General features: G+C 34.3%; 1 long non-coding RNA gene across 1 annotated transcript in view; it reads right to left on the reverse strand.

The window, feature by feature from the left end:
* LOC135310494 (uncharacterized) overlaps positions 1–20,500 on the reverse strand; it is a 575,505-nt gene that overhangs the window by 134,668 nt on the left and 420,337 nt on the right. Inside the window, exon 5 of the long non-coding RNA XR_010370574.1 lies at positions 8,209–8,252. This is a non-coding gene — a long non-coding RNA (uncharacterized LOC135310494). The remainder of the gene's footprint in view (positions 1–8,208; positions 8,253–20,500) is intronic.

Genomic DNA, 20,500 nt, shown 5'->3' on the forward strand with positions numbered 1-20,500 from the left:
TAATGCTGTGTATTTTGTCCTAAATAATATTTAGTCAAATTTGTTTTGTTTTGTTCTTCTGCACAGGCTTAGATAAATATGGTGCTTTGTACTGAAATATTCAACAAAAAATTTGATACATCATGATAAAACTTATTCCTAATACTACAAATTTAATGCAAGTATCTCTTTTTTGTGAAAACTGCCCAGTGTGTTATATTGTCTTTGACATTCAATTCTACTGTATTTTTACCATTAGATCCATTATGAATAAGAAGCAAAATGCTGTTGTAATGCTACCTCTAACACTTTTCTTTTTATCCCCAGAGTTATTCACATAGTTTGCTTATTATTGTCCTATGAAAATTCTTTATATTCAGGCTTTTTGAGAAAATATCACATATTACATCAACTAAAAGATTTCCTTCATTGCTTTGGGAAATCTAATGTTTCAGCTCTTGGGACTTTGAGTCATTAAGGGAATTTTCATGTTCGATACCCTGCAACAGGTTCAGCCTTGCATAATTCAAAACAATTTCACACCGCTCATGGTAAATGGACTATTTTTTGTTCAGAAGTGTTCACTGAGTGAATAATATAATCAACAAAGTCCACTTTCACCTTTTTTATTTTTCATTTTGGCTTAGAACTCTAAAAATTGAATTCTTTTGGATATAAATTTTATGTACTATCCTTCACTCAAAGAGCTAAATCAGAAAACATGTAAGAAAGTGTAAATTTCATGTTAATGTATTGCTGACGTTATAGACAATTCTGCAGGAAAAAAGTGGAAAAGAACCCTCTAATGTTCATGTTGAAATAAGTGGACTTATTAAATCTTTCCCAATTTTCCTCTGAATTTGGCCCTGTCTCAGGTTTGTACACCTGAATTCCACCATTATATTTAGCATAAACTTCTGAAAAGTAAATCTTCTAGAACACAGCTATCATTAGAAGAAAAAGAAAAATAAAAGATGAAGACCAGTAAACTCCAGACGAGTCAGTGCAATATTAGTTGTAAGGGGTTACGCTTGGAAATATTCTAAAGTGTTTGGAGAAACACCTGGAAAAACACAATTTGATTTAGGATTGCTGCTCAGGCAGGGGAGTTCATGCTTAATTACACAGCATCCTTTGAAAACATTTCTGTTATGACAGATAAGAGAAATTCCCTGGATTCTGTAAAATTACTCTTTTAAAATGCATCTGAAAAGGTTTCATGCACGAGATGAGTGGTTAACATAATAATACTGCATGTAGGAAAATGATCAGAAAGAGTATATATTCTAGTATATGTTATATACCCTCTTTCTCTTTGAATTTCCTCACCAATATAAGATTATGTAACACGGGAAAGAGAAAGAAATAAACTATGGATTCTCTTCTACTTAGTCACTTTCACTGTTCTTCATTGTTGAACAGATCAAAAGGGAAGATAATATTTCAGGAGGAACTTACACTTTAAATTGGTGTCAGAAATGGGAAAACTCTCTCTTTGAGTTAAAGAAGAATGTATACCCAAACTGAAGAAAATCTTCCATTACATTAGCAGTTTCTATAAGGAAGATATTTCAATGTTCGCATTTCATTACACCATCTCTTATTTACGTATTTTCTAGTGAGCTTCCAGGCAAAAACTCTCTCCTGTATTTATATCTTCAAAGTTTTCTAAGCATCTGTAGACTATAAAAGGAGTAAACCAACACTGTAATAACCTCAATTTCAAGCGGGCTTTTGTAGTATAGAGGGAACTACAGAACTGGGGTTGCCCTATAACGCTGTTCTGAATTAGTACTTAAAATCATGACAATGCAAATTAGGAGTTATTGCTTTTCTAAATTTGTATAATATCTAGCACAATAGCAGTTTATTCTTTAAATATGGGTGTCAATTAGTTTTGGTAGAGAAAACCTCAAAATATGTACCTTTGCATTTGGCCTTATGTTGTTTTTTCTCTCCTCCTTACTTTTAAAGACCTCCACCTTGTCCTTGATGACAGTAAAAATTATAACTTTTTAACAAGATGTCAAGTTTTTTGGGTGAGGTGGGTATTAGTACAACCCTTTAAAATGCAGGAAAGTCATGATGCATCGTTACATTAGTATAGCTAGAATGACAAAACATATTTCATAAAAGTTGAATAGAAATTTAAAAGGAAAACCAAAGCAAAACAATACACTGATTTTTCAATAAAATCAGGTTCTACTAGTAAGTCTGTGAGGAATTTTTTCAGTTAGGGGTTTTTACTTCCTCTTAATTCTTTTCAAACCACAGCTCCCTATCTTCACTGTCAGACAACTAGTTCCAGCTGTAGAGCACTGATTAACAATCCACAGTTACCTCTGTGAAAGTGCACTGAGATAAAGCAATGAAAAAACCATTCTGTTTTTCATACAACTGTATGAAATAGTATCCATCAGGTTAGAAACTCTGGTATCTGTCTACATTTGGAAAAGGATTAAAGAGAGAAATATAAAACAAAAATATACTTTTCTTCCAGTTCTTCTAGATAGTCTTTCAGATTTGTTTTTGGAGAAAGCTAAACAAAACTTGTTAAACTAAAAAAGAATTTGTTTTAAAATTATTATTTACATTGGTAAGAAGTCATTGTGTTGAGTGATCACATAATAATCGTATCTGCAGAATGTTTGTTAATATCTGTTTTTTGTTATAATAAGTCAAAAATTCAAAGTTGAAACAACCACTCCACCTTGCTTTGGGAAGAAAGCATCTGAAATATTAAACAACTTCACGGAGGTATAAAAAAGTTTTAGGTTACTTATAAAATTCTTAAATAAGAGTCAGCTTTCTTTCTAGTAACCTTTTCTTTTTCCTTTTTTTTTTTTTTCTTTTGTTCATTTGTTTTTGTTTAAAGGTGCCACATAGAGAAACTGTTAACTTTCTGTCTGGCTGTTCATCCAAGAGTTTTTAGAATTCTAGGTCACATAACATTTTTTACACAACAATAAAATAAATATTGCTAAGTTGCACATTTCACAACCAACAAAATTTAAAACACACATAGCAAAATGTTGATTAAACCTCAGTTACTCAGTCTAAAAACACATTTCTCTGTATCAGGAAAGATCTAAGAATGAGCTGGAAACCTGTGGGGACCAACTTAAGACATAAATGTTTTGACAAAAGTCAAATTTCCAAAAATTTCTTGGAAAACTTTCCAGGTGTTGAATATACGCAAATGTGACAGGTGTTTGTGGAATTTTGCATCTGTGGATGGTGTGAATCTGATAGTACAAGTTTCTTCACGATTTCCTCACTTTTCTGGTTCTTTCTTATTTCACTTTTCTCCTTTTTCAGAGTCTGCCTCCTTTTTTTTTTCTTATTCTCCACTAACATGGCTGTATGTGCCAGCAAGCCCTGTGGTTATTTTACCATTTCTTCAGAAATCCCAGCATAACTTCTCACACCCTTTTTTCACCCTTTCCCTCCACTATGCCCAATAAAGGCAAACAAAACTTATAGCCCAGTGCTACCCCTAAGCAACCAAAAATGTTATTGTGAAAACAGATTTTATCACACTGTTTATTTTTCACCTTGGAGTTGTACCCCAGTTTCTTTGGCAGCAATGCTTGCAATCAATGATAACAGTGTTCTTAGGACCCTGAACCAGAAGCAGTCAGAACCTGCACTAGCACAGAGAAATCCACAAGGCACAGTGTTATAGCGGGCTGCTTGGTGAGACTGAGGTAGCTGGAAACTTTAGCAGTGTGGATATTTATGGGACTGAACTGGAGGCCTATAGCTCAGCAGAAAACACATAAAAACCTTGCTGAAAGGACAGGAGTTTTGTTTACTGAGCATTTCTAGTGTAAAAGGCAAACAAGCAAAAAGGTGGACACACTTCCATTCAGCTCTTACAGAAGTCTGAGGAGATTCTTATCAGTTCCAGGAAAACAAAAGTAGGACTCTTTGATGGCCTTCTCTTCATTCATCCCCCAAGAGAGATATAGTAAACCAGAGAGGATGGAAGGAAGATCCTTGGAAACCTTTCCTTTTAGAAACTAGGAAAAAAAGTAAATCGATATATCATCCTGTTTCCCAAAACAGTAGGTATCTTTTGGCGGCCTGAATTCTGTTACTGATGTTTTAAAGATATTTATTTCCATTTTAATTTTACATTGAGCTTACTTTAAGGTATACTATGGAATTAAACATATTCTCTAAATACAAAAAGCACAAAATGAAAGAGAATTTGTAAGCAACTGTCTAATCATCTTCTTTCTGAGCACCATTTTGTTTTAGTTCCTAAATTACCTGTGTTTTGCCCAAATTTACCTACACTAGAAATCTAGACTCCAGAAAGCTGGAACCTACATTTTTTGTCTACATGTGAGGCTTTAAAGAAGCAAAATCTGTTAAGGTCCTCTTCTTCAGATCTTATTTTTCACATTCAAAATTGAATTCTTAACCAATTTTTGTTGCTAAGACTAAATCTTACTAAACACAATATTTTGTCTCCTTATAACACCATAAAGTCTCTGTGGGACTAGATATTGAAAGATGGAAATACTGGGACTAGATATTGAAAGATGGAAATACTGGGAAATACCTGTCTCTGCTTTATTCATTAAAAAAAAAAAAAAAAGGAAGAAGAACATATCACAGGTCATGCTTTAGTTTTTTGAATGATTCAAACTACATTTATACCTCTTCCCCTCTTTTTTTCCCTCTTAAAAATTGCAGTAGCTTTTAGCTTTATTGGCATTTATCTCCCAAGCATAAATTCGTAGTGGGTATTATAATGACACAAATAAAAAGGTTTTAATTTCCAAATCCTATTAAAAAGCTGTCTCTAAAAAAAGGAAAAGGGTTTGAAGTTCAAATGAAAGACAATATCTGAATAACACTAATCCCCAGGAGAATGCATGGCACCTGCCAGACATTGTAAAGGTTTAATAAATGTTGTCTTCTGCAAAGTCGACTGCAAACATCATAAGGCCTTTGGTAAATATGTCTACCAGGCTTTTTGTTTGAGCAGAAATATTGAACTTCCTGACATTATGATTATAAGGTAGAGAAGATTATTTCAGATTTTTTTTAAATATTTGATTAGTGGCCTCTCTCTTTTTCCTTGAGATCAAGTTTCAAATCACACATAGAGTTAAGTGTTTGAAAAAAGTCTTCCCTAGAATACAAGGCTGGCAAAGTAATCTACTTAGAAGTAATTTATGAGTGAACATATAGAAACACTGAGGCTGGAAAAGAAAAAAACTAATTTGGCTGCCTGATCCACAATATCAGAATGAGCAGGCAAAATCTGCACTGCAGGAAAATAATATTGTTATTTGTATTGCATAATGCAAAATGTTTATCTCTGACAGAGGCAAAATACCACTTTTTGTTTGTTTACAATTATCTGTTGATAATTGTATTAGTACTAATTTGGCTGTAATAAATAAAAAGGATTAAAAATGTTAACAAATTCTATTTAATTAAAGAACACACAATATATGAAATAATAAAAGAATCCAGAAATTTATTAACAGAATATTAGAAAACCTTCTGCTGTATGCAGAAAGACAGAACTGAAAAATATTTTTAGAGATCTAGATTGGTTTTGTTATAACAAAGAATACCTTTTGTCATTATCATAAGGGGGATAAGCTTTTGAATAGACCAACAATTAGAAAACGTCCTGTGTCCAAAAACTTTGAAACCTGAAGCCATTTAAAACAATCAACAAAATAATTTTAAAATTAAAACTCTTCCTGCTTCCAGACACTATTGCTTAGAGATTTTTCATTTATATGTATTATCTGTTGATCAAGTTTTAATGGAGTTTCATATTAGCCTGACTGATACAGCAAATGTTCAAAGTAGGAGTTAAATATTTGTCATTTGACAGGACAGAGCAGGATCAGTTAAAAACTAAATTTCAGCTCCCCCATTCTTATACTTTTTCAGAAAAAACACATGGTTTTGTTTTTTAAAGAATGCACCATCCTGTTCTCCCGTATTCTAAAGCTGATTTTTTTTTTCTTTTTAACCATCCTTGCTAAGTTTAAAGACTTTTTAAAGACTCTTAATTAAAACATTTTAGTTTTGTTAAGGTGCTTTGCATTTAAGCAAGTGCAGTCCAGGATTAACCTGATGGACAACAGTTTTGCAAAGATTATCATATGACTTCTGTTGACATAACTTTAGATTAACTCTGTAATCTGAATTTTGTGTTAAAACATGTTCCTTCTTAATAGCACCTCTTCTAGCATTAAAGATTAATCTGCAAATTAATGAACCTATTTTTACCTGCCAGTAGCAGTAGACATGATGCTTAGGGACATGGTTTGGTGGTGGACTTGACACTGTTAGGTTTACGGTTGGACTCTACCATCTTAAGGGTCTTTTCCAAACTAAATGATTCTATAGTTCTATTCTATGATTCTGTGAATGCAACTGTAGTACATATCTGTAATGGGTAAAATGTAGTAAGGCATAGGTATTTTGAATCAAAATATTGGTTTTAGCACATAACACTCACATATCCTTCTAAAATCTAAATGTGTGGTTCAGACTTTGCTTATGAATTATCTCATGTTTGCAACATATTAACTTTAAGGAAAGAAAACTGCATTTTGCCTTCCTCGGCTTGCATCCTGCCATTAGAACTCTATCTCTGCCTGTCTAGTGAAAATATCTTGAGGCATTATCAGGACAAAACTGTGAATAGTAAAGAATAGCTTCAGAGCAAAAAGACGTTCCTGAATTGAGTATGATATCAATTTCTCAGTAGGCCTGAAAGCAGCATAACTCCAAAACGGAAGGGTTTATGCCAAATGTCTCTTAGAGTACCCTGCAAATGTGACTGGAATAATAGTATATTCTCACAAAGCACATCAAAGGAAGGGAAAAATGAAACTCATTAATTGAGGTAATAAAGATTTATGTTCAAGCAGTGAGGTGATGAAAATTAATACCACTCTGCTGAATGGAATGGAACTGTGACAATTGAAATGAATTGAAGATATACCTCAAGTGATTTCAGTGGCTGTAAGAGATTGCTTTTATATCTGGGGAAAGGAAACATGAAATATTCTCCCAGGAGCCAGGCACAGATGATCTACTCCCAGTATTGCTCCTATCTTCCAACCACTGCATCTTTTTTTTGTGTGCAGTGAAACAAGATTAATTTTCCTGGCTAGAGAACCTCTGTTTCTTTAGGGACTGGTGTTAGTCTTTGGTCTAAAATCCAAGTCCTAAAATCACCAAACCAAAGGTAACATTCCAAGTGTGCTTGTGTTCTCTTTTATAACTGCAGGTTAATAGTAACTTTACATTTTCTACTCAAACACACTTTGCAGTATCTTTAACAAATAGAAATTAAGATTAGCATCCGGCATTGTAATGTAACATCATACCACTTGGAAATCAATATTACTTACATTGCACTAATTTTGCTGCTGAAAAACAGGATGACAACTTCTTGACTCAGCAGAGACTTGTCATAGCAAAAACTTTGCTAGTCATTCCCTCAATACCAAGCAGTTAACTGATATTCATTACTGCACAAGCTATGTCATTGAGTCACTGGCATTTGAACCTGCTGCTATTGGGATAAAGTAAAACAATACATAATGTGGATGTGAAAAATGCTTCAGTTTTAAAGCTTATCAAGTACACTATCTGAGAGACATGAACTGTATATTAGCCTTATGTGATTTTTTTACAATAAAAAGTAACTTTCCAAGCGCTACAGAGAAGATAGACATTCCAGGCACAGATAAAGGAGAAAGCTCAGTGATTAATAGCTATCTAAACACATAAAAATAATTTTACGTGTGTTCTTTACATTTGGAAGATGTACATCAAAGAAAAGACATCACGGTCTTTATTACTTTGTTTGTAAGAATAGATCATCTTCCTTGGGGTATCTTTTCTAGAGGAACGTTACCTAAAGCAACAAAATCACCTAGGATGTTTCTCTATTCATAAAATTGAGGGATTTAATAAGAAACAGGTGCTTAAATATGTGATACTAATTCCCTAAAACTGTTAATGTTTAAATTCATGTTACTCAGAAGAATGTTACTCAGGCAAAGCTCCTGCTGAAATCAAGGTCAAGTCTGAATAAACAGTGTAGGACTCAGTGGGAGTGGCCTACTATTTTTAAAATTCATGGATAATGGGCTAATTTCATTGAAATTTTAGATACAGTATCCAGGTATTATTATAATTTTAAAAATATCAAGGACAAGGAATTTTTTAACTTACTCTTCTCCAAGGCACATCCTGTTGTTTTGCCTCAGGATAGAGATCTGAAAAGAAAAAGAAAAAAACATTTAAGCATTTGATATTACTGGTGGTAACAGTCATTGTCAAATAACATGGTTTTATGCATACACAGATTTATGTTTGTTGATAGGAATAGTCAGAAAGAATTGAGACTTAAATGTTGTGATGCTAGGTACATACCCAAAATAAACAATTAGCAATAAAAGTAGAAATGCATTTCTGCAGTTCTCTCTTTCCTCTTTCTAAATGTATCTGATGTTTCTGAATTTTCTTCAAGTCTTACTATGAATTTCAAATCATATCAGAGAACATTTTAAATTTATTTAATTTTAAATTTTCATAATTGAATTTTTAAATTATGTCATAAGTGAAACTCTAAAATAATGCAGAATTCAATATTTGTACTATTGGTCACCATTACCAAATATATACTTTTGCAATTCTTGAAACATTTTTTCAGACTTGAATCAGTTTGCATTTAAATGTCATTTTAATAACATTTAAAGATCAACTCAGATAAAAACTCTATAATGTAAAGCACTTAAATACACTGTTCGCAAGGCTGCAAAAACCATTCTATTAAATATTATAAGTTGTCTCAGGTTTTATGTGCTTATTTTTGGGAAAGTAAGGCGCAAGTAATAATAATTATGTAATAATAACCAGGGTAGACTACCAACATTCACTTTAATGTTCCTACATCTAAGTCCTTGACATTGTTGCAACAAACCTAGTCGTATGTAGAATTTTGATATGCCATTGCAGACTTCTGCAATATTTCATAACAAAGAATGAAAGCTTGAAAAGATTTATTTGAGAATTGGCACTTTGTTCACAAGTGATTTGACCACGTGTAATATCTATACTAACATTTCTAATGTGCACAACTTAAGATCTCCGTGTATTGAAGAAGGAAATGTTCAAAAGCTCTATTCATCAATTTTCCTCACCACTTTTTCTGTTAGTACAGGTATATACGCCCCCCTAACATGAAACCTATATATGCAATGTTTGCATAAGTGTTCCAAATGCTTCTATTCAGAAGAAAAGAAGGTTGTTATAAGTGTGAAATTTTAAGGACTGTAAGGTCTAAGAATAACAACAGACATTATTACGAGGCCAAATCTACCATACCAGTGCATAAAGATCTTAGGTTTAGCCCTGTAATAATTAGAAATGCTGAATCTTAAATGTCCAAACAGGAAAAGATTGACTGCTTCCAGGAAAGGTTTCACTTTATGGGTACAGAAGAAGAAACCTTTCTTAAACAATTTGACTGTATAAATAATGAATACTTGAAACTGATCTGGGAGCAGGATTTTTCAAAAGTATTATTGGTAAAATGGACAAGAGGGCAGAAAACAGATAAAAGTAAATATTGCAATTAGGACTTATATCAGTAATAACATATGGTCAGTTCATGACATGACTGACTACACTGCTTGTTACTGGTCTACACATGCAGCTGTTGGCCTAAAGAGTTACTGACAATTCCAGTTCCTCCACCAAAACTCCCAACAAAAGCTAGCAAGAAAACAAACAAACAAAAAATAATGAGATCTAACCAAAGGCTCAAAATGCAAAAATTTATTTCAGTCTATGTTCATGTTAGTTAGGTTTTGAATTAATTTACTTGAGAAGCTGATTTATACACTTATGAGTTATTCACACTTCTAAACTTTGCAAGGTTAAAGTTCTAACTAGCAGTGACCTTAAAGTGAATTATTACTTTCCTCCTTTTGAACTACAGCTCACCCTTAAGAGCAGTGACTGATCTTGTCACTTGTCAGATTTTGCTGAAATGTTTTAAGAGGGGTTTATGGAACAATATCTATATGGAGGGCATGAGAAAGAATACATCATATTCTGCATGAATTCTTTAACTGAGGTTGGGGGGGGTCGGCATATCTTTGAAGGGAAAGGGAAGGCTACTGAATTTTTTAGGTTCAATGACCCATGCACTTCTTTTAAGTTAAGAATCTGTAAGGATCAGTGAAACCACACAGGACTATTTCAAAGTGTCTAATTCGTAGCATCTTAAAAAAAACAAATTAGGAGAAGGGAGGAGTTTCTTTCACATGGCAAGTACCTAACTTCAGGATGCCATTCTCAGGATAATAAATGTGTAATAGAGTACCAATCACTTATTTTTTAATGCAGGCAAACTGGTAACATCCTGGGTCGCACCTTTCCAAGGTGATGTCTATTTGGCAGCTAAGTGACATGTTTCCTCATTAAACTTTTACTCCCTTCTGCCACCCTTCCTAACACATTCCTCAGAATACCAACTTTTTTATTGTGTTGCTTTATCATTTAAAATCAGAGCTATTGGACAATAGTCCTTCCAGATACTAATCGGCCTCCAATAACAGTCCAACCTCCTCTCCTCCACATCAGTTTTCCTAGACCTGAAGATGAATTATGTTTTACTTGAAGGACTAATGTCTACAAGAATTCCAGAAATAGTATCAAGAACAGTGACAGAAACAAACAAATGAAAAGACCTATGCACTGAACCTAAACAGAGATCAAAGATGTGTTTTGAGATTTTATTGATGATAATAAGAAAGCAAACAGGTTTCTTGGCAGTAACTGAATGACCTGTGTGATATTTGATCTGTGTGAATTAATTCCTTCTTACCTTTTTTACGTTAGTATCAAATGAAAGCAAGGTCACTGAAGTTGATATGTTACAAGGATAAAAGTAAGCACAGAAATTACAAGATTTCACACAGAAATGGTAAAGTGACATGGTTTGCTCATAAAAGTCTGATATTTTAAGACAATACCTATTTCAGCAGAGAAATATGCATTTCCATTAATATAGTCTCTACCAATGGACAAAAATATTTTAACCTTTTACAGTGCTTTCAAATGGTTTATGGCAACCTCTGATTCATTAATTCAAACCTCACCTGCTTGACTTTTGGGGAGCTTTGTGAATGAAGGCTGAGGGTTACTGTTCACCCACTTCACACCTGAACAGAAGGTAATATTTCCATCTGCTTCATTTGCTCAAGCATGGAACCATGATTGAGCTAATTCATACTTCTGCTTCTTTCATGATGTATGGAATCAGAAAAAAAAGGCATAGCAGCTTTGTTCTTCAAAGCTCTCAGTATTTTGGACGATCACTGTATTTGTGGTAAGGAAAAATATTTTCTTTAAATAGCAGACTTGTCATGCTCTGAACTCTGAGGCCTGGTCCTCACTCATTGTATGCTCATGAAGTTTATAGCAGAAAAGGAAAAAGCTATTCTGGACAGTGTATTGTTGTCCCCAGGCATAGTTTTGTCTGGGTCTGTCTTATGCCTTTTCTTGATCATGCTGTTAAAGTTGCCTAAGCCCGAAGATTTTCGAAAGGTATTTCAATATGTTAAAGATAGATATAGATTTGCCAAAACACTTAATCATCTAAATCTCATCAATGTGATTTCTAAAAGCACCTGTGTAGGTTAGGTGTTCAGGTGCTTTTCCAAGTATGCTAATTCTTTTGAAAATACGGTCTGCAAGCCTTATCTCAGAGTTCAAAATTAAGGCAGTGTTGCCATGACTATACAGATGTTAATGACATCAACAGCTATTCTGAGATTTATTATGGAGGCATCTTAATCAAGAGCATCTGATCCTTCTTTTGGGACTAGGACTGATGGCAGACTTATGGTCTTAGCTACTGCAGTTCTGATGATGTGTGTGTGAATATTGCTTCCATGGATATAAAGCCACTGAATAAACATTAGCTTTATTTATGGAATGATATTTCTTAATAAATTTGCAGCTGGAGGCCTCTAAACTAGATCTGAGTGTTGTATGCTTAGTTGTTCCAACTGTGAAGTGTCAGTCAGTAGTATGAAATATTTACTATCTGAGACAAACAGTGATGAAATGGAAAGAAAAAAATTAATACCAAAATTACACCTCTCTTGAAAATACACTGAATTACTGTCAAAAGACTTAAAGTATTTAACCTTTAATGTATGAATATTTGCCTCATATTGATTTATTAGGAATTTTAAGCTAAGAAAACGTGCAGTGTTTCCGTTTGTTAATTGCCTTCAGGGATCTTCTTTGCAAAGGCCAGCTAGCTAGGGGATACCTAATTTGTTGCAACGGCTTGTCAATTATAGGTAAATACACACATTGAAAAAGTAAGAAGTGGTATCAACAGATAAAATAAACACCATATAAAAAAAAATAAACAGAAAAGCATTCTCCAAGACATGGGTCCATAAACACATTATTAATTCACAACAGGGGAAAAAAGGAGGAAAATATATTCAAAATGCTTTCTTGGGATACCATCCAGAAATCCTCATTGTATCACAGTTAACTTTAAATCTGTGTAAGTGACTTTCCTTACATAACACAGTACACAGGAGACCAAATTTGATTTCTTAAATATTGTCTAGCTGGATGTAGAATTAGGACTGAAATGAATCTCTTCTAGTCACAGCATATTAATATCCAAAAACCTCTTCATATGTTACCACTAAATGATAATTTTTAAATATTAATAGATCTTTGGTAGCACAGAAGATGCATGATCTTTTTCTTCCTACTTAACTACCTATTATCTAACACAAATAATTAACATTCAGTCAAAGGTATTATAACTTCAGTTTTGTATCAGAATAAGAAAGGTGGATAAAATACTGGCTGTTCTCCATTTTTACTCTTATAAAAAGAGGAAACCTCTGGGAAGTCTTTGCAATACGCTGACATAAGTTTATAGGCACAAAAAAATAGCCATGACAGTCTTGATTTTAACTCCAAGGACAGTTTTAATTCCTTGTCTTCTATTTCAGCAACATTGAACAATTGCTCATTGTCTAATTCCAGCATTTCCTATTATTGTCAGGTCCATAAAAAAGTTATTAGTATTTCTATTCACTATGTTACTTAGTAGAATTTTCCAGAAATTTAATCCTGTTTTGCTATTTCAGCATAACTTTGAGCACATAGGCCTCAAATTTGAGAGTCCAGAGGTGAGTAAGGCCACTGGAACATGCAGATTTGGCCAAAATCACTGAGGTTATTTACTCTTCTTACAGCTTGTGAAGACTTTCTTAACGATAAAGAGGCAGAAAATATAAGCAACAGTGAATGTTTCAAGTCCAGAAAAGATATTCTTAAAGAAATTGTAATTTTTCTTTTTGCATGATCATGCTATACGTGACTCCCATTCTGCTCTTATACATGTGATATAGAAGTATTCTTAATAATTAAACTGATAATGACCTAATAAATGCAATAGCTCTTCATCATATGCACATTACATCATATTCCTAAAAGCATGCCTTAACATTATCCTTTCAAAATCACTGCAGGACTCTGCTACTGCCAAAGAGAGTAGTTATATTAATGCACAGTGACAACAGTGTCAGAATTATGCCCAGACTGATTCATATTAGTTCATAGAAGAGTATCAGAACCTCTGATACGGGAAGGGGGTCAAAATCTGTGTAAATGGCCTGTATTAGTCACATTTACTAATTAACATTAGTTTTTATTAGTTAGAATTACACCTGTGGGTGATAAAATGGTAAATGTACCATACTATCAGCCTGCAACACTGACATTAATGTGATAGACCACTATGCCATTACATGGATGGAAAGGTAATATTTGTCTTTGATTTCTTTTTAATTTTTACCAAAGAAGGTGTTTTCTGTGCAAGACAAGTAACATAGAATACTAAAGGAGGAATTTTCTGCAGATATCATACTAATATATATGCAACTGCTTTATTATTTTTTCACTATTAAGTTTATTTTATGTTTTTCCTTTATGTAAACCTACTGTATAGTCTCAGCAAGAACATACACAACACTCTTAGAGAGACCACTGTTCATCCACTCAATAAATTCAAGTTATGTGATTTGTCCTCTACCTTTTGCCATAGTAAACTCATTTATAACTTCTGATATATTGACTCAGCCACCTTCACAGCATCACTTCAAACCTTTAAGCACATCTGTTTTCAAGTCTTGACCTCAGGTCATCACATGTCTCCAAGAGGATCTGCACAACACACTGACTTTTAGCATAGGACTAGCATCAATATCCCCAGGTACTACCTATTTTAATCTCAGGTTCCATCTCACTTTTAGTTCTTCTGGAAGGTGTCCCCAATAAATAGTCAACTCTACCTAAGGGAAGGTTGTTTATTAGTACTAAAACTTAACAGAAAAAAGGTGATGGCAATGACCAGTGTGTAAACATTCTAATCTTCCTTTAAGTTTTACCATTTTCTGTACATTTAGAGATATGCCAACTACCTCAAACATTTCTGTTAGTCATGTCCTTTTGTTTATGTCACTGTGTTCTCTCAAAAAAAGCTCACTGAAAGCTTTAATTTCATCCTCCTCTCCTCTGCGCCTTCTCTCCAGAGTCTTAATCATTTAGGTTTTCTGTGTCTCTGCAGTCTCTCAGCTTTAGTAGAACAGCTATGTAACTATTTAATGTCTTAATCTAAATCTTAATCTAAAAGCATGGCCATTTTTTGTAACTGTGTTTGTTATAATGTGGCTTATTTACATTACTGTTTTTCCATTAACCCTGAATAACTTGACAGGAATTATCTCATCAACTAGTTTGGACTTTCTATTTGTAACTCTTCTGGGAAGCTTTTCCCACTGCACAGTAATCTTTCTTGTTCCTAGTTTTAGTGTTATTTCATTCTGAGGAAGCAGCAATCTCAGTCCTCTAAAGGAAATGGAATTTTCTAGACCATATCTTAGCTGAAAATGCTTTACTTCCTGCTGAATTGCAGATTGAAGGTGATAAGTTTCAAGGGATGCTTTTTCTCAACCTGAATGAATCTTGACCTATTGTTAATATCAGTGCGATAGGAAGTTTGTATTTTTTGACACAGCATAAATGAAGGACAAGGAAGAACCCCTTGCAGCTGAAATAAAGGTAATTCTTTAAGTTAATGAATTAAAAAAGAAAATCCATTAAGAAACTTTTTACTTGAAGGAGCATGCAGCAAAGGACTGACCAAAAACCTTGCTTCAGCAAGCATACAAGTGACGACACGAGTAAATGGCAAGGGGATAAAAGAGCAGCCAAAATACCCGAACACCACCATGTAATAACATCATGCTGCAAGGAAAGGAGTACTTTCTTACCAATGCTTGCTTTTCATGTTACATCGTTCTGTAAAGCCACTCTTTAAGAGATGTTGTGCTTCTGAACCAGCACACTGACTTTGAGTTCAGGGCTTGTGCATAACACAACTTATAAGACCCAGAAGGACAACTGCCAAAGGAGGTAAATGATGACACTTGCTGCTGAGTTAGCTTTATTCTGATCCTATAATGTAGTAGACTTTCTTCCAAAGAGGATTTTCTTTTGGTTTGAAACAAATAAGTGGAATTCTAATGATTTACACATTAATGTAGTGCAGTAACAGTCTCATTTTCCCTCTCCCACAACATTAAGAAACAGGAAAAGGCATGTACATTAATCCTAGTGTTTTGGACACTTTCCAGTTTGGATAATTGCATTCTGTCTACTAACAATTCTCCTGCAGTTTCAATTAGATACAACGTTCTTTTTCACTGTCCTGAGCTCTTGTGCAGTACTGCTGTTCACTGTTTAACAGCTGCCACATTTCACTCAGGAGGTGCTTCCATTTCAGTATTTAATGAGATGAACCTTATAACTTTGAGACTTTTAAACTACAATCTGTATCAGAAAAAATAGATGCTGTGGGAAGGTAGAACTTTTCAGAAAAAATTTCAGCTAGATTAGGAAAGAGCCAGATGCCCTGTGTGACAGAAAGATTCAGAGAGTTCCTGAAAATCAGGGTTTCTATCCACCAACATAAGCAGTAGGCTAGGGAATCACAACCACTCCACCTTTCTGCTTTGAGTGTATAGAACTGGGGGTTTTTTTTGTTTGTTTTTTTTTTTTAATTCTGTGCAAAATGGAACACTTCGTGTAGGGGACGCTGGGCATAATTTTAGTCCACAGCTGTCAACATCTCCTACTTTTCTCCTCCTACTGAAAACAAACCAGATGTGCTTTTGAATTCCATTAGAAGAAATAAAGAACTGGGGCAGCTTTATCATATCACAAGTGAATATTCTCTACCTAGATGTAGCTGGAGTGTGACTGTCATAGTTATGTGTTGGTATAAAGGAATCACCCTAGCTAGGAGAAAGGTCTCAGGAGTTTTTGGAAGAGAGTTCAGAGCAAAGAATTGAAAAAGTGCTCGTGTACATTAGTTGGAAACATATTGAACCACTTCAGAAAATCTGGTGTAAAAAATACATTTGTCCTTATCATTACTTATAGTCCAGCTATGGATAGTTTCAGAGTATGGTGTTTGTAAATTTCACTGCTTAGCTCTCCACACAACTATATGTTGGACCTGAAGCAAGACTTAAGAGTCAGATTCAGTATTCAAAATTTAAATTCAGTCACTGAAAACTGGTAAAACACCCGCGTATTAAAAGCCACTGAGGTAGTCTCCAGTCCACGCTGGGACCCAACTGTCAAACTATATGGGATTCACGGTTTTCAAATGAGATTAACTCCTGCCTATTGCTCAACAGTGAATGCCCACTAACAGTTGGGTCATATTGTGTGCACTCCTGAAGCAGATTTTCCACTTCAGTTTTATCTGGAAGTCATCCAGCTTGCAGACCGAGGACACAAAGTAAACCAAAGCCTGGTAAGTGGAGAGAGTCAGAAGATTCACTTCAAAAGCTTGGTCCAAACCCAAATGCTAACGCTAACACTGTGTTTGTAAAATGCTATTGTAAACCCAGTTTACTTTGTAAATCTTAAAGTAAACAAAGTCAACTTTACATTTGCAGATAATGAAAATAAAAATGAAAGACAAAGGGATGGGGTATTCACTTCAAGATCTCATTGCTTGGACAGCTCTGGAAATAACATTTCCAGAATGTTGCCGTTTCTCAAATGCTCTGTTGTATACACTCTAAGAACATCTGCAGATGAAGCAAACCATAAAAGTAACTGTGAGTTACTTGTGATGTCAACACATGACATGATGTAGAAAATGCTTATAATACAGCAAAACCCCAATAACAGATGGAATTTAGAGATACCTACGCGAATTTTGTAGCGAGATAAAGGAAAGAATAGGTGTGGTTTTTCTAAAAACCAAATTGTGTTAAAAGAAGCATGACTATATTCAAATCTCTTCTTAGTTTTAATCAGCTACATATCAATACATTTCTCCAGTTTGGTTGATTCTTTTCCCTTTTTTACTTTTTTAGCTCTATACAAAGGAATTATGTGATACTAACAACATAAACTATCTAAACATAGAATCATAGAATCACAGAATCATTAAGGTTGGAAAAGACCCTTAAGATCATCGAGTCCAACTGCTAACCTATCACTGCCAATGTATACATGCAGATATACAGGTAGACATTTCTTGGAGGAGTTTGAGATACACACAGTTTCTGAGTTTATCCATTTGTCTGGCCGGGTCTACCTTGGATCTTCATAATCAGTATGTAATAAAATCACAAAATCTACTTGTCGTACAACACCAACCACGACTGCTGAAGTAAAATCATTCTAACAAGGAATTATATGTTTTGTTATTTTTTTCTCCTTTTCAGATGAAGAAACAGAAAAAATTATATGTGATACAGAAAAACATGTGTCAGAATAACTCTTTCCTGTATTCTTATGTGATACAAGTACTCTTGCATACAAAATATATTTCATAATATGTTCCATAATGTTGAAATCTTATTTCTTTTTGCTAACCACTTCACCTCTCAACAAGATTTGTTAGATCACTGAATCATGACGAATGATTTTTTACATATTAGGATACTCAGTTCACACTGATGAACTAACAAATTAAAATGTGATATGAAATTATGACACTGAGAATATTGGGGAGAGCCCTTTTGATGTGGGGAAATAAGTAATAATTAGACCAAGATTTGCCCCTTAATTAAAACATTATCACACTAATAATGCTGAATAAAATGCAGTTTTGAGGAATTCAGAGAAATAACAGTAAAAAGACAAGAAGCTATCACACATTTTTTGTCCCGAAGCAGCCATATTTCATTACACAGTACTGAAGGTTAGAAAGCAATCAAGTGTGTTTTGCCATCCCTGTCTCAGGCTAAGGTAATTATTAGTCTGAGAGTTTCTCTCCCTCTCTCTCCCCACCCCACCCCCCCCTTATTTTTTTTAACTGTGCTTACCCAAGAGGAAAATGAACCACAGTACTTATCAGCACAATGCATACATCAATGATACTGAAGGCAACTGACCATGGCTGGAGCCATAGGTTAGCTGCAAATCTATTAGCGATTAAAAAAAAAAATATATCTGTGAATCTAGGCTATAGCTGAGTGATAAGTGTGGAAAAGTCACAAAACATGACAATGTAATTTGCATTAATATTGGATCAAAAAGGCTCTTAAAAGGCCAAGTAACAGAGGTGAAAATTTATCTGTAAGGGGACCGAAAACAAACTTTATAAAATAATAATAATGTAAAAAATGCTTCAGCCATGTAGTTATTTGCTGTCAGTCTGAAAAAATATTAATTTTAACAAAAAGCACTTTTTTTTGCACAATAAGGTGATAACTACCAGAGGATTATAAAAAGAATAAAATCGTTAAAATACCCTTAAGATCTCAAGTGGGACAATGATCTTAGACTAAAGCAACAATAACCTTTCAGATTAAAAGTTGAAGACAACACATTAATATTTTAAAAATTTGTATTATATTTTTGGATTTTAGTCTTTTTCATTCTGTTTTAAGTTCAAGTTGTGCAAACTGGGTTTTAGTGGTTCTAATTTAATTTCCCATCTTCCACAGAAGTCTCCATATATTAAAGGGTATTTTTATTTATTTTATTTTTTTACCATTAGCTATTAATACTTTGAAATCTCCTTAAAGTTTCATGAAATTTCATGAATGGTCTATTTCTACACTTACTACAAGATAGTTCTTTTACATATTACATAAAAATTTTCCGTCATAAATTTGACTAACTCCCTCTTCTGGTCAAAATAAACTTGAAGAAGGAAGAAGCATCATTTTTTCTGTGGTTATACTTGAAAAAACAAAACATTTGTTTACCTAGCATTCATGTTTCCAGATGGTCTTTATATTATCCAATATTTTGATTTCAGTCAATGCATGTTTGTGATCTGTGTCTTCTATCAAGTCTTCATTTTATCAGTAAAGTTACCTTAAATCATAGTATCCAAGGATTAATATGACAGGTAGAACTGAGACTGACACATTCAACACTTTATTGAGTTCATTGAGGGATCAACTATAAATTCCTGCAAGATAGAAAACACCTGTTTGTATAAAAACACCTAGGTAAAAGCTGGGTTTCACAAAAAGATTTTGTTTTTGTTAACATGCATACGCACATAGAATGTCATGAATTGGAAGGGACCCACAAGGATCATTGAGTCCAACCCCTGTCCCTGCACAGGACAACCCCAGAATTCACATCATAAAACCGAGGGTGCTGTCCCCATGCTTCTTGGATAACATCAGGCTTGGTGCTGTGACTGCCTCCCTGGGGAGCCTGTTCCAGTGCTCCACTACCCTCTGGGTAAAGAACCTTTTCCTAATACTCAACCTAAACGTCCCCTGGCCCATGTTCCTACCATTCCCTTGGGTCTTGTCACTGGCCACCAGAGAGAAGAGACCAGCACCTGCCCCTTCAATAAGGATATGAAGCTACTGGACAGGGTTTAGAAGAAGCCCACAATCAGGTGAAGAGTTTAGAGGAGAAACTGTACGAGGAGTGGCTAAAGTCCTTTGGTTTATTCAGGCTCAAGAAGAGAAGACTGAGTGGAGACCTCATCATGGTCTGCAACTTCCTCACAAGGGGAGGAGGAGGGGCAGGTGCTGATCTGATGAGAGAATTAGTTTTCTGTGACTGTTTCAAAAACTTAGTGTCAGGGATATCAACATTTGGATGTCAAAGTATGGCATGTGCACAATTTCAATTTGAATATTATTTTAGTTGCTGTTTTATAGTTCTCTTCTATGTGTGGAAATGTCTTTACTACTTCCACACGTTTCCAAATACGTGTTTTAAAGTTTAGGTGGGTTTTGCTCTACCTTGTTTAATGAAAATGTAATTGTGTTTTTGGCTGGTTAAAACATATGAAAAATGCAACCCCAAAGGCTGATCTTCTGCACCAGCTTGACTTTTTGTGAGAAAACTGCTTCTCATGTGAATCTTTCCAACTCCCTGTCATTGCAATGATCTTTGCATGGAGGGCTGTTTG

Source organism: Phalacrocorax carbo, chromosome Z (assembly GCF_963921805.1).
Source record: "Phalacrocorax carbo chromosome Z, bPhaCar2.1, whole genome shotgun sequence".
Classification (NCBI taxonomy): Eukaryota; Metazoa; Chordata; class Aves; order Suliformes; family Phalacrocoracidae; genus Phalacrocorax; species Phalacrocorax carbo.